Source organism: Lathamus discolor, chromosome 5, assembly GCF_037157495.1.
Source record: "Lathamus discolor isolate bLatDis1 chromosome 5, bLatDis1.hap1, whole genome shotgun sequence".
NCBI classification, from domain to species: Eukaryota; Metazoa; Chordata; class Aves; order Psittaciformes; family Psittacidae; genus Lathamus; species Lathamus discolor.
The window spans coordinates 58,364,015-58,370,959 of record NC_088888.1 but is presented as its reverse complement, the minus strand read 5'-3'; positions in this window follow the sequence as shown (position 1 = coordinate 58,370,959).

Below are 6,945 nucleotides of genomic sequence, written 5' to 3'. Positions count from 1 at the left end.
TTATTCTTTTTTTGTCTTTACAAGAGAAACAGCATAGCTAATGGAGAAACCTAATTCCTTACTCCATTAAGAATGGAGCCAATGTGCCCATTGCTAGGGTAAATGTTGTTGGTAATTAAAGAGTGACTGGTGATAAATCACTAAAAAGACAAATGTTCATCCAAGACAAACGATAATCCAAGCCCTCCTTTTCTTGCCGCAGGGTCCAGGCATCTGAACAGTTCTGCTGGGTATTCAGGGGAAATTACAGAACAGAAATGAAGCCTGAGGGCTGCAGGAAGAATCTTTCTACTATTATTATTATTCCCAAAGTTGTGTCTACAGCCATGTCTATGCTGCCAATGAAAAGGAGACCAGAAATCCATCTCTTCTGGTGAGGGCTGTACTGTGAGCATGCCTATGCTGTTCAGGGTTCACTCCTGTTGATGCTATGAAATGGAGCTTGGGAATAAAGCAGGCAGCTGAGCCAAAAGGCTGAACCTTGCTCCTTTTTTACATGGTAGGACGCTTAGTGCTACCAGCATTAGAATAGTTGCTGAGTCTTAAAGACTTCATAGTAATTTCCCCAGTTTTTCTTTTACAGTACCTTGCTATTTCACTTGCAGAATAAGTTTTCTTCTTCCTGTTCAGTATTTGCATGCCCTTACCATTGTAACTAGCAATGGTACAAGTGTAGTCCACGGTGAGGACAGGCTCCTCACGGGGCAGCCCAGTGGTGAATGCCGTCACTGAATGCTGAACCAAAAGCATTCAAAAGTAAACCTCTGAAGATGCAGGCCATCACTGTATTAGCCAGTGAGTCTTTGTAGTTGTGCTCCTTAAGGCTGTCCCTCTGTAAAGGGAAGTCTGTTACTTGAATGGAGCCCATGTTGTTTTTAGCCAGAGACAAATAGATGCTTTTAAAACGGACTGTGACAGTGTCACCTTTTGCCTCTGCATACTGTAGCTGGAAAGGGTTGGGCTGTTGAATCTGCCTTCAGAGAAGGTCAGACACATTATTCATTAGCTAGCAAATGTCAAGTGGATGGAAGAGCAATTAATGAGACAAGAAAAAGGTACAGGCAAGCAGGATGCACAGGAATTTAAGTCAGGATCGGCTTCAGCCCTTGCTTTGGTTTGTCTGTGCAAGATATGGGCAACAAGAGCTCTCCCAGGTCCCTTCCACTCTTTGGCTCAAGCCAAACCGAGTGAAGTATCCCTTCTGCTGTCCCCTTAGCTCCTGCAGCGCAGTAGAGGCAATGAACATGCTGAAGTGCACACCCAGTGCGCAAGGTATAAACAAGGAGGATCTACAGGAGGTGAGGCACTGGATGTGCACTCAAGCTTTGCTGCACTCCTTGTATGGCAAGGGTGATGAGTGAGAGGAGGGCTGTCAACACTTACGAAAAGCTTTGTAAGTGATAATGAAAATCTTTGAGACAAGGTTGAGAATATTTTTACTGTGGCTGTTGGAGTAAGATGAGTAGTGCCAGTTGCATGCACCTTGGGACAAGACCCAGTTGAACATGGTGCTTCTGTGCAGCAAGGCCTTGCCTGCATCTGGAAGCATTTGCTTCAGTGCCTCAGCAGCCAGTTACATGGGGAGTGTAGCAAATGTAGCTTATAGCAGGAGGAGAATTATTCCTTTGCCACAGCTAAAGACTAGTCCCTAAAATGGGGTTAGATACGCAGACAGAAGGACCTCCTGATAGGCTCCCATGAGAGTGCGGTTAAGATCCCATGGAGTGTGGTTAAGATCCCATGCTTACTGATACTCAGGTGCAGAGCAAGAGAACAAAGTCAACTGCTATTTTCTTTATAATCTGAAAGAAAGTAAGAGCACTATAAATACACCACTTGCGATCAACGCAATCTGGAGTTGCACTTAAACTAATCTTGTACATTTTGTTCTGTATGTTTTGTCCTCATCAGTTCTGCAAATCTGTTTGCTTGTGAAACTACATTATTTCTGTAATTCTGGTGCTCCTTCTCCTGGTTGGAAACGGGAGCGTAATCTGTTGGCTGTTTGTCAAGGGATCAAACAGCTGTGCCTGAGCTACTGAAGTTTTTCATAATATTTTTGAGCTCATTTTCCATTTAACATCGCACATACACAGCCTGACGCACCGACAGGCTGCTGAACATATAAGCATGGGTCTTCAATTAGGAGAATTAAATCATGGACTAATGCTGATGTGCAACAGCCATCACCCCCATGGTGGTGCTCACCACCCCGGTCCAGGCCTGAAGTGGTGAGTAGCACCAGGAGATGCTGGAAGGGGGGGCTACTGGCACTGCAGAATGGGAATGAAAAGCACCAGGGACCAGGCAGGAAGCAGTGCTGGGAGCTGCTGCTGTGTAAACTCAGGGCCAGATAGACTGAAACAGAGACCAGCAAAGGAGGCGTCAGCTGCCTGCTGCACTCCACACAGCACTGCAATGTTGAATGATGCTCTCCCGTGGCACTCGCTTCCCATAGGATCACTTCCCAAAAAAGCCAGATGCCTGAGTGATGTGCTAGCTTTTTCCACTCTCTTGATCATCTATCTGCAAGCACGTGAGGCAGCAATGCTGCTGTAATGTACAGGCACAGGGTGACAATCTCCAAACAGTGGCCAGCAGAACCTACCGTGGGGAATCCAGCAAACCCAGAGAATCCAGCAATTAACAAGTTGGTCTGGTACTTGATGAAACAAGTGTGCTTTCTGTGCTAGCTCTACAGGAAAGAAGGAGTTCAGGTCTTTCTGCAGCAGTACCTGTGGATCCAGGGAAATCATGCTGTATGTACATGAAACTATAACTTTTTTGGCTGAATTTGACTCTCTGGGCATTTTTAAAAGCTTGGGCTTTTGGGATTGGTTTTCTTTTCTTTCCTTTTCCCTATTGTGAATGGATCTAGTTTTGTGCAGCTCAACTGATCTCAGTTCTGGGAGCAAGGCAGTTTTCCTGGGTTACTGACTGCCACAGGGTGGTATGGGATTCAAGACAGAGGCTCAAATCCCAGTTTTGTGGGTACACTGAAAACCACTCATTATTTTAGCACGCAATCTCACATACTTGTGTATGAATGCTGATTAGAGGAGATTCTGTTCAGTTCTTGTGGAAATTTTCATCCAGAGGTGTCAAGGGGCTTGTCAAGGGAGCCTGTGTAATCTCCACTTGACACACACATACACAGAGGCACTGAGACGAGCGACTTGCCCAGAGCTGTCCAGCTCACTCCAAACAGAACAGGCAGCACCACATTTGGGCATTTTGTGCCTATTTTCCAGGCCATGGTGCCTCTGAAACATGTTTCAGGCATGCCACAGATGCAAGGGTGATGTCTTCTTGTCCGTTTGTTTGAAGTAGAAACGAATTCTTCACTGTGCACTGAAACAATCCAAAATGCATTTAAAAGTTAGATTTAGAATGTCTAAGTGCAGGGCTAATTAATTTCTTTTTATTAGGTCAGTTTAAGTAATAATTAAACAGAACCTCTGTTGTGTTTTGCATTAATGTGCATATAAATAACAGTACTATGGTGCTGTGAGATTTTTGGGAATTCTTTCAGGGCATCTCTGTGCAGCCCTAAACCTAACACACAGAAGATGTCACTGCTGCTGCTCCTGACTGCCTCTCTGTGAAACCACCTTTTATTCCCATTTCAACCAGTTGAGACTGAATGGCCACAGAAATGGTTTGTCTCCACACACCCACAGCAGAGCTAAGCTTTGACTGCTTGCCTCTGATGCAACCCATCTACCACTGGGTGAAGGCCTCTCATTCCTTTTCTCCTGCTGTGGACCTCCCAGCTCCTCTACTCTCACCTGCTCTATGTTTGGGTGTCCATCCTGACTCCCCATTCCTTGCCACACAGTGCAAGGAACTTCTTGCAGACTGCTGTAGATGACCCAGGAGAAATGTTAGGCTAAGCACTAACAGCATACAAATAATGCAAGCCCAGCAGGGAACCAAGCTGCAAAGTGGGTTCTGGGTGCGTATATGTGCATAGATGGCCTTCTCAACCATGTTCAAGCTATAGCCAAGCATCAGCCTGTAAATGGGGCTGTAAATGGCAGCAAGAACAGAAGACTGCTTTCAGCAGGACACAAATCATTTCCTTCTTTCAAACCCCCACCAGCCCTGCTGATGGATGCGCTACACCAGGTCCCCTTAGAGGGAAACAACAGTAGCATCCTTTTTTCTTTTTTCTGACAATTAAGAAAAGTCCTCAGTTAAAATTGCTGATTTCTCTTTGGCAGAGCAAGCGTTTCTGCTTTGGACTCCAGAGCTGCTGTAGAGAGTTTAATTCCCAAATGAGGTATTTTAAGGCCAAAGTCTCATTTTGTTTACGCAGGCAGGGATCAGTGATGAGCCCTGAGAAGGTCAATGCGAAGTTTAGCCAATGACTTGGGGTTAATTTTCTTAAAAAAGGATCCATTTTGTATTTATTCATACATTCCCAGTGTATTTTGGAGTCAGGCTGCACACACTCAGTTTTAAGCTGCTTGGGACCCCCATGCTGTTAGCTGCTCTCTCAGCCCTTTGGGGTAGTTTGTGTGCTGACCTTCATAGCCACAGCAGCTGCACTTTGGGGAATATTTGGGACTTTTTGAAAATGCCAGCACTTTCAGAAAAGTTTTCTTTTTAAATTGGTGCAGATCTAGCTGCTTTCTGCTCCTCTTACCTACAAGACACACAGATGGATGTCTGAGATGCCAGGGCCTGAGCAGACCATCTCTTTTGTGTAAATGACTTCCAAACCATGTTGGGCCATGCCCAGCTCCAGGAAGGCTGTTAACCTGCCCTGCATGACTGGTTTCACCACTGCACACAATTTGGGCTGCGTCCATGCGCATAGCCACCTGGGCAGCAGCAAACCTGGGCTCTGAGGCTGGCATTGGTCAGGAGCAGGACACACTCACTCACTGGCTCTTCATGGCAGTAATTAATTTTTACAAATGAGGGCAAGGGAAAGGCTGTTAGAAACAGATTGATTAGAATTGGCTTTTCATTAAAATCTTCAAACCATAATTTAAACTTTAAAAATCCTATTACTTATCTTTGCAATTTCATGGGCACTGACGCAGTGGGCAATAATGTAACTAATGATCTGATTGCCACTGGCTTGTATAATGAAGCATGTCTGGGGGCTGACCAGATTATGACATCAATCATCAATTTGCAGCGTTCCCTCCTACCGCAGAGCTCCCTGCAGGGCTGTTTGCCTGCACCAGCTCCCTCCCAGCTGCAACCTTTATTTTCTCTCCCCAGAGCTCCTATGAGAGGGGCAAAAGGCAGGCTGTGAATGATGATCCTCTGGTCTTTGTTATGATACTTCAGAGATTATTTTTCTGGGAGGTGGCTGTTTAGTAGCTTTAACCTGCCAGTAAGTCATATTTATTGTACCAGAGTTACCGACCTAAGAAGGGTCCAGAAACAGGGTCCTGCCGCCCCAGCTCTGACACGAAGAGGACAACAAGGTGCTGCCTGAATTAATGGAAGGGTGATGGCCATCAACACACTGTGGCATAGCTGAGCTCCTAGAAGAGAAAGCTTGGTTTGAAAATTCCATGGGAGCTTTCAAGTGGCTGAACTGAATGAAGATTTGGGTGGCTGTGCTCAAGGCTCGAGCCCCACAAGGGTGCCTGAGTGGGGCTTTCGTGGACTGGAGCAGTGTGTCATGCTCCAGAACCTGCCCCACAGCTAGGGTTTGTGTGCAGTGAGACAGAGGGTCTTCAACAGTACATCCTGTCCTGCTGCATGGCTGTCCCACAGCTCCAGACTTTCCACAGGCACCAGCATTGCTTTTGGGCCACCTTAAAACACCAGGTTCAAATGTACCAAGACCAGCTTCTTGAACAGCTCAAATGTCTGCACACTGGGGAAAGACAGTTCATCTGGAAAAGTTCATGTCATCACTCACTCTGATCACTGGGTTCCCCCTCAGGTTAACTGCAAATTAATTTGGCATTGTCTGATTTAGCCACTGTGGGATCAAAAATAGCAGGAGGTTAGAAAATACATCAGCCCATTAGGTCCTGTTGCCCAGACTTGCTCTTGTGGACATGCCTAAGCAGACAGCCCCAAGCCCCAAGCCCCAAGCCCAGCTGTAGTGCACCTGATCCCTGTGCTTAGAAACATAAACCCAAACTTTAAAAGAAAGCCCGAAAGTGATTGCAGAGTCCCGGGAAATAATTTGGTAAATTAATGGAAGCGGATATGATTACAGAGATATAATGAGTCCTTGCTCCAATTACTGCATTAGCTTAAAGATCTCAGCCAAATCATTTTCTGCAATATGCCTGCTCCACAACAGGCCTCAAACACCAGCCATGAAAAAAAGAATGGCAATTAATTTGTCATCAAAGATCAACAGCAAAGAAAATGTTTGAACCTATTCAAATGTAGTTATTAAAGAGGGGATTTTTTTCTTTAATAGTAAACCATTACAATTGATAAGGATAAAGAACTGTTGCCTCATCAAAGAAAGCGGTCGGTTGCAGATGCAGACATTTTGAACTACTTTCCTCTGCTGGCTCAGTACAACAGCCTTGGGAACAGGTAAAAGGCTATTGTGGCCTCACACACTGTCTCCTCCAGTGTGTTTTAAGATAGGAGGGATAAGGTTTAAGCCTCCTGTGACTGAAGCAACTGGCTGCAGCACCTGGCTCACAGCTAGCCCACATCCTTAATGAGCTGCATCTCACTAGTGCTGCAAAGGGCAAGTCAGGTTCTTGAGAAACCAGGAAAATCCAGCTCCTGGCTCAGCCCACTCTGAAGCACTGTGACTGGAGCCATCTCCTGATGCCCAGAGGAAAAGCTCAGCCCTGGAAGCCAGGGTAGTGGGGAACCAGCCCTGCACCGGGCCAGAATATGGCTGGGCCCTCACCCCAGTGCCAGCTGACAGAAGCAGTGCTCTGCAGTACCCTCCAGTTTGGCACCTGGGGCTACCACAAAGCTCAATACAACCCATTTGGTCTG